This window comes from Rhodamnia argentea, chromosome 4, assembly GCF_020921035.1.
Source record: "Rhodamnia argentea isolate NSW1041297 chromosome 4, ASM2092103v1, whole genome shotgun sequence".
In the NCBI taxonomy this organism is placed as follows: domain Eukaryota; kingdom Viridiplantae; phylum Streptophyta; class Magnoliopsida; order Myrtales; family Myrtaceae; genus Rhodamnia; species Rhodamnia argentea.
The window spans coordinates 25,534,820-25,541,577 of record NC_063153.1 but is presented as its reverse complement, the minus strand read 5'-3'; positions in this window follow the sequence as shown (position 1 = coordinate 25,541,577).

The following is a 6,758-nucleotide window of genomic DNA, read 5'->3' as shown; positions in this document are numbered from 1 at the left end:
GCGATCGATCAGGCAGAATTCTGCCGTTAAATAACGTCACAATTGCATATTGGGTGCTTAAATAAGCTAATGATTCATAGCACCGGTTCCATTTCTTTCAACACCCAATTAAATCTTACGATATCACTTAATAAAATGAATATTTTAGTGGGATTTCATAATGCATATAGCACTTCTCTCCTCGAGATGCATGCGAGTCACGGTGAAAAGTAACGTCTTACAATAAGAGGCGCGGTCTTTCATTTATTCTCTTCTTCTTCGAGTCCAACTTCCCAGATTTACACCATTTTCTCCGAATTTCACACAAAAATTTTTATTTTTTTTTTCGAATCTTATAGTGAGGACAAGGAAATATATTCAAGATAAATGACAGCTTATGAGCAGAAGATACATATCTAATCTCTTTTGCAGTGCATAACGAAGTGATGTGACATTTTTAAAAAATGTTGAGAGCACCTCTCGAGATTTTTTGAAGTTGACAAAATCATACGATTCCTATTATTACTTGATAAATGCATATGTTGTTCTTGTTTCAGGGTAACGTTGATATAAGAAAGCTCCATCACCATTATTGAGTTCCGAAGTACCAAGTGGAAAAACTCGTAAAAACCGAAAGTTCATGGAAACTTGAAGGTACCATAAGGTAAACGGTTCTGCGGAGCTTTAACCGCAAATGTTCTCAGGAAAAACAAATGGAATGGTGTACGTAAATGCATGGGTAACTAGACCTCCCGGTGATTGTGCTCTTTATCTTCGATAGCTACGTTGATTCTTTTGAAGATTGTCCAACAGTATACTGAAGACTGCATAAGAAGATCAATGCATGCAAGAGAAGACACGAATGATGAAAACAAGTACGAGGTGAGAAAGTTGTATTCTTTGATACACTTACATTTTGTCGAGTTATTGAGCGAGAAGTTTAGTTATCGAGAATGCTTGTCGCTGGTTGTAATCTCGCTTGAGAAGTGCGCTAATGTTGTAGTAGTGGTTGGGTTTCGATAATGTGATCTATCAGCTTTGGGTAGAAGTAGCACATGTTATCTTGTAACCTCTCGAAGGATAACTTGTATATTTTAGCTTTATTTGGTGGTTATTAGTCTATGAGAGTGACATATGCTTGATCTTTGCTGACATCATCTTTTATCCCTCTCTACTTATTCCCATATTTGACAAAAGTATACTGCACTCGATATCATCAGTTTACCCTTTGCATATGTTAAACTGTTCATGCACCCATTGAACTTGTTTTTGATAAATCAAACCCAAGTTTTGATAATCAACCTACTGAACCCGGTTGCATATATAGCCATAACAAAGAAAAGTGACAGCTTATGAGTTGTAGGTTCATATTCAAGACAAGCAGTCCAGGAGTAAACCAAATATTAACATCCTGGAAGAAACAAAGTTCACTCCAATCCTTTCTCTCAAGGTGGCTCCCTCTCCGACCTCGGGAGTTCTTCCCTCTACCTCCCAACCCACAAGCCCTATTGGATGGCCGCTCATTACTTCGATCACCCAGCCTTACCAGCCGTCGAAAGCTTTCATTTCCCCATCCGCAGATGCAGCACCCGCTGTATGGTGGAAAAGAAAGCTCTCCATCCTAAGATTTCGACGGAGAAACCCAATGAAGTAGGGATTAGCTGAAAAAATCGGCATAAGAACACCTGAAGTACTAATATTTGTGTACGGCGCACATTTTGACGCCAATATATATTTTTTAGATCATCTAAATGCCAAATTGAATAAAAATAGCGCTAAATTCCGGCGACCTTACCAGAGTTGGTACTTAAATAGTCGTTTTAAAAAAAAATGACACTTATGTGATTCAAAAAAATATTGACACCAAAGTGAGCGTCATACATAAATATTAACACTTGAAGTGTCCTTTTACTTAAAAAAAATCTATTTGTCATCCTTATGCTTCTTCGTTTTTACTGATCAAGTCGTGCTACTAGTAATTGTTCTCATCAAACACTAAATTTGGCCAAATCCAGCAGAACTTATTGTCCAACGACGTGACATGGACAAACAATTTGCCAACATGGACACCACCGTGGAAAAACAAAGTCCTTATTTTTTGTCTTCGCATGGTGTGTCCATGTTGCCGTCAATATTAGCAAAATGTTTAACCACGAGCCACATCACACTCCGACATTGTTTGACCGGCATGTCCGCTGGATTTGGCCCGCATCACACTCTGACTTTGCCCTACTGGCATGTCAACTGGGTTTGGCCAATTTAGCATCAACGAGACCCAATTAGACAATTTAAGCAAGTGGCAAGACTTGATTAGAAAAAAAAAATCTTGAAAGCATACAAGCGAAAAGTAAAATTCTTCCCTAATTAAAACATCATAAACAAACGCTTCATAAGAGGAAATTCTCGCATATATTGAGTTCATGGCCCGACCACATATACTAAAAAGCTGCTAGCCTAACAGTGTTGTAAGTTATTTACGACCACACGATCTCTCAATCAATGAATGCTTTATACAAAACACACGATGATAATATGTGAATTTATAGTTAAAATTGTACCGTTCTCGACAGTACTATCAGGAAATCATTTCCTCATGTACTAATAGGGAGCTCCTCAAGATCATTCCTAGCCCCAAGAATACGATCCCAATACCACCAAGACAGCGTGCTATCCACGTGCCATTGGGGCATTGCTCCTTCACTCGATTGTACTGCAGATTCTCTCACCAATGAAATGAAAAGAAGAATACCAATAGAAATTGAAAAACCCCGTGGTTGTTTGCATTTTGTCCGAATGTTAATTTTGTAAGAAGGAAGCACGACCACCACATCTCAAAACCCATAGATGGTTGAGAAAGACAGCTCCGTTGGAAGCCATTCATTCTCCGGAGGAGATCAGAGCCCCAATTGGGTCACCACTGAAAATCCAAGCCGTCATCAACTTTTTACTGCACACACAAACAGATGTGACAAAGTCCAATTAATGCTGCAGAATTGTCCTTGTTCGACAGAAGAATTTGGAGCTCGGTTGACAGCAGTAACGTTGCACGAAACGTGGGTGCTTTCTAGAGTTGTTCTTATGTTGTTGTGGTGAAATCTTGTTGCTCCGCCTTCTCCCTGACGGCTTTGTATTTGTGGTGGTCAGGCAATTGATTGAACATTAAAAGTTCAGAGACAGTAGTACACACGAGTGAATCGCGATCCGTGTCGTCATGATTGACATTCCAATCATGTGTTGAAAATTTAAAGATTTGATTGTATTTTTTAAAAATTTTAGAAAATCCGTAACATTAATTGATCCCTTTTACAAGAAGAATGTTCCATCACTATCACACGCAACTGACACTATTTGCATAAGATTTTCGAGAGAAAAGAAGTGAACAGCACGTATGTAACGAAGATGATGAGCTTAGTCTTACTCAATGTTTTCAAGCGTTCGCATTAGGATAAATTTCATAGTTGCCGCTTAACTTGGGTGATATTTTGCCATTGGGCCTCTAATTGATTTCAATTGCCCAATGCAGTGAACTTTTTTATCGTCTGCAATTCATGCACTTTGGCCAGAATTTGGTGAAACGATAACATGGTAGACACATGGCGCAGCCGTAGCGTGCAACTAGGAGCCATGTCACCCTAACAAAATAAAAAATAATTAAATCACAAAAGTAATTAAGACTCCATTTATTTCGCGAAAAATATAGCGGCTTTAGCTATTAATTTTTTTTTTAAATAGAGCCGCGATAGAAAGCCATGAAGGAGAACGCGATAGCATACTTGGAGATATGGTAAATAAAAAAATTCGCCCTAATCTCGTTAAATTTTTTTTAATCGGATCAAATCCGATCCGCACTTCTCGTATTGTCTATCCGATAACCCTTTTTTGTTATTTTCCTAAAAATTCATTTTAAACTCCTAAAACAATAAATATTTTCAAACAATATTTACATTCGTAAAAATTTAAAACAAATTACTAATAACCTATATGTAACATAGATGATTCAGATATAAATAACAATCACATAAATAAATCTATATTTACGAAACTACAAAAAATAATGAAAACGAAATTTACCTCAAATTATCGAGAGAGTGAACGCACCGAATGAGAATCTCAAACTGTGAAGAAAAAGTACCGAATTAATTTAAATATTAACATCAAAACGTAGTACTAACAACATATAAATCATATAAACAAAAATTCATACTCAACTATAAAGAAAAGCGTCTAAGGGAGAGCGTTTGAAGGACAACAAGAGCGTCTAAGGGAGAGGGAGAGCGTTTGAAAGACAGAACAAGTGATAGAACGTTATGAGATGGAGGAAGAACATCCGAAAGAGAGAGAGAGCGAGAAAGCGTTCGGAAAGAGAGAAAATTTTTGAAATGAGAAAACGAGAGGGAGATAAAATTTTAAAGAAGGAAAGAGGGGGGCGGGCGCAAAGGCAGCGGCGTCCGCACCCTTGCGGCTCCTGACGCTTGGCGGTTCAATTGCCAAGTGTGGGGCCCCCCTTTCCTCCGCATACCACGTAAGGGCGGCGGGGGAGGCCTCCCCGCAAGCACGGAGGGAGGGTGGCCCGCCCTTTGCTCGGCGGTTGAACTGCCGAGAGAAGAAGGGGGGCGGGTGGGGCCCCAGCCCGCTTGGCAATTGCATTGCCGAGCGAGACTCAAATTAGTAATTATTTATTTTTAAAAAATAATTTTGTAAATATTTAAAAAAAATTAAATTAGAAAAAAAAACTTGACAAAAGAGCATACATTTCATTGGACATTGGGCCAATATGCTGGTCTACAAAAAAAGAGAGGAAAAGAAAAAAGCCGTCGGGGGTACGTTTATTTGACGGAAAATCAATCATTTGAAAAATATTATTCTGAAAATGATTATTTGTATTGCTTAAAATAACTACGCTATTTAAAATTTTGTGTTATCGGGAACAATTTAAGGCTTAACATTTACGTGAATAATATTTTTTTATTAATCCATCTTTGTAAGCCATTTGAGCGATCGTTTTAGGAAAATGTTGTCCGAATTGTTCATTTTGTTGAGAGATTGTGATCTCATCTTCATCGCCAAATATCGACTACAATGATTCGGTTCCTCACCTATGAGAATGGTGAGAGTATCTATTTCGTAGCTCATGTTACGAGCATTCACAGAGTAAGGCGCGCACGATGCTTATTATTTTGCTCACCCGTAAAATGAATTCATAGTGTCTAAAACTTTCACTGGCCCGACCTCCAATCTGGTGGCCCACCATCCCCAATCACCAGCACCACCACATGTCCTCCATCACTTGGAAGCGATGCTTCATCTCTCGACGTTACATTACTAGTCATGTTATGTCTATTGCCCTAAGCTTATTATGTCAGTTCATAGTGCATGCCACATGGGGATAATCATTTCTCATGTATAAAGGTGGGACTATTGATAAATTGTGAGATGTTTACTATCATCTCCGGTTCACGATTTCGAATATTCCCTCCTCCTGTGCCCCTCCTCGTGAGACTTTATATGGCGCTACTTCGTTTTGCTTTTACCTTTGTTACTGGACTACTGATGTTGATCTCTATCTTGAATCATTAGTCTCTTTGCTACATCACACACTAGACTATCATCTACCACTACCTCGTCCACTCAATAAAGAAAAAAGATGGATTACCTATTCTAAGGTAATAGATATCCCTATGAAAATGAATCAATATAATATTCCCATGAGTCTAGTAAAGTAGCCAGCGGCATCATGTAAATGGGCTCTGATGGAAGTACATACAACATATTAGAATTTAAACATCATTTTCATCATATATGACAATTATTTAAAATCCTCGTTACATAGAGAGTTTGAAATTTCTCCATTGCCGCAGCATCTCTCTCCAACCACTTCTATTAACATCAGACTCAACATGAATATATTTTTTGCCCTCTGCGTTAACTCATCTTCATTGGCACTTTTCGGCAACTAAGTCTTGTCATCCAATACCTAGGCCAAACCTTGATTATTAACAGTGCACACATCTCGTTTCACCACCCAAGCAAATTTATTTTGCTCCAGACATGATTGCACCGATAGAATCTCTAAACAACGGTTACACAAGCTAAAGCCCCAAATGAAATCTAGAAAAAAAAATCCTAACTCTTGCTCCATGCTAATTGTTGTAAAATTAATGCGGAAGCTAATAGAATCTTGCCATTAAATCAACGTGAGAAAATCAATGAGGAACAACAAGTAACGTAGAATTTACGTGGTTCAGTTTGAGTCTTACTTCACTAGGACAGTGAGTCACAAATAATCCACTTCACACGCCCAAGTACTTCCCGGTTTCTCTTATTTACCCAGCAACGGTTAGGGGCAGATAGAAGCAGTTCCATTCCTTCTATCACCACCACTTATCATAATTTGAAACACTTATATGCACACACAAAAAAACATGAGAATCTATTTGATTGGGCTAGAGGAATATGTTACATCAACCCCTTCTTCGGTTCGGCCAAAATAAGTCTTCGTGAGGATAATATCTGAATTTACGATTGAAATTGTACTATTTTAATTATTTATGACAGTACTGTCAATTATAAATACTTTTTTTATAGCAGTTTTTGATGATTATTATTATTACCCATAAATTCTCAAAGGATCGAAGCTTACAAATATTGCTTTCTGGGTTTCCCTTTTCCTCTCTTCCTTTCCGACACTCATTCTCTCTCCTATATTTTCTTCTCTCCCTTTGTCTTCTTATGCACCTCATTTTCCTCTTCCGTGTCCTTTTGACTGAACTCTCTCTCCC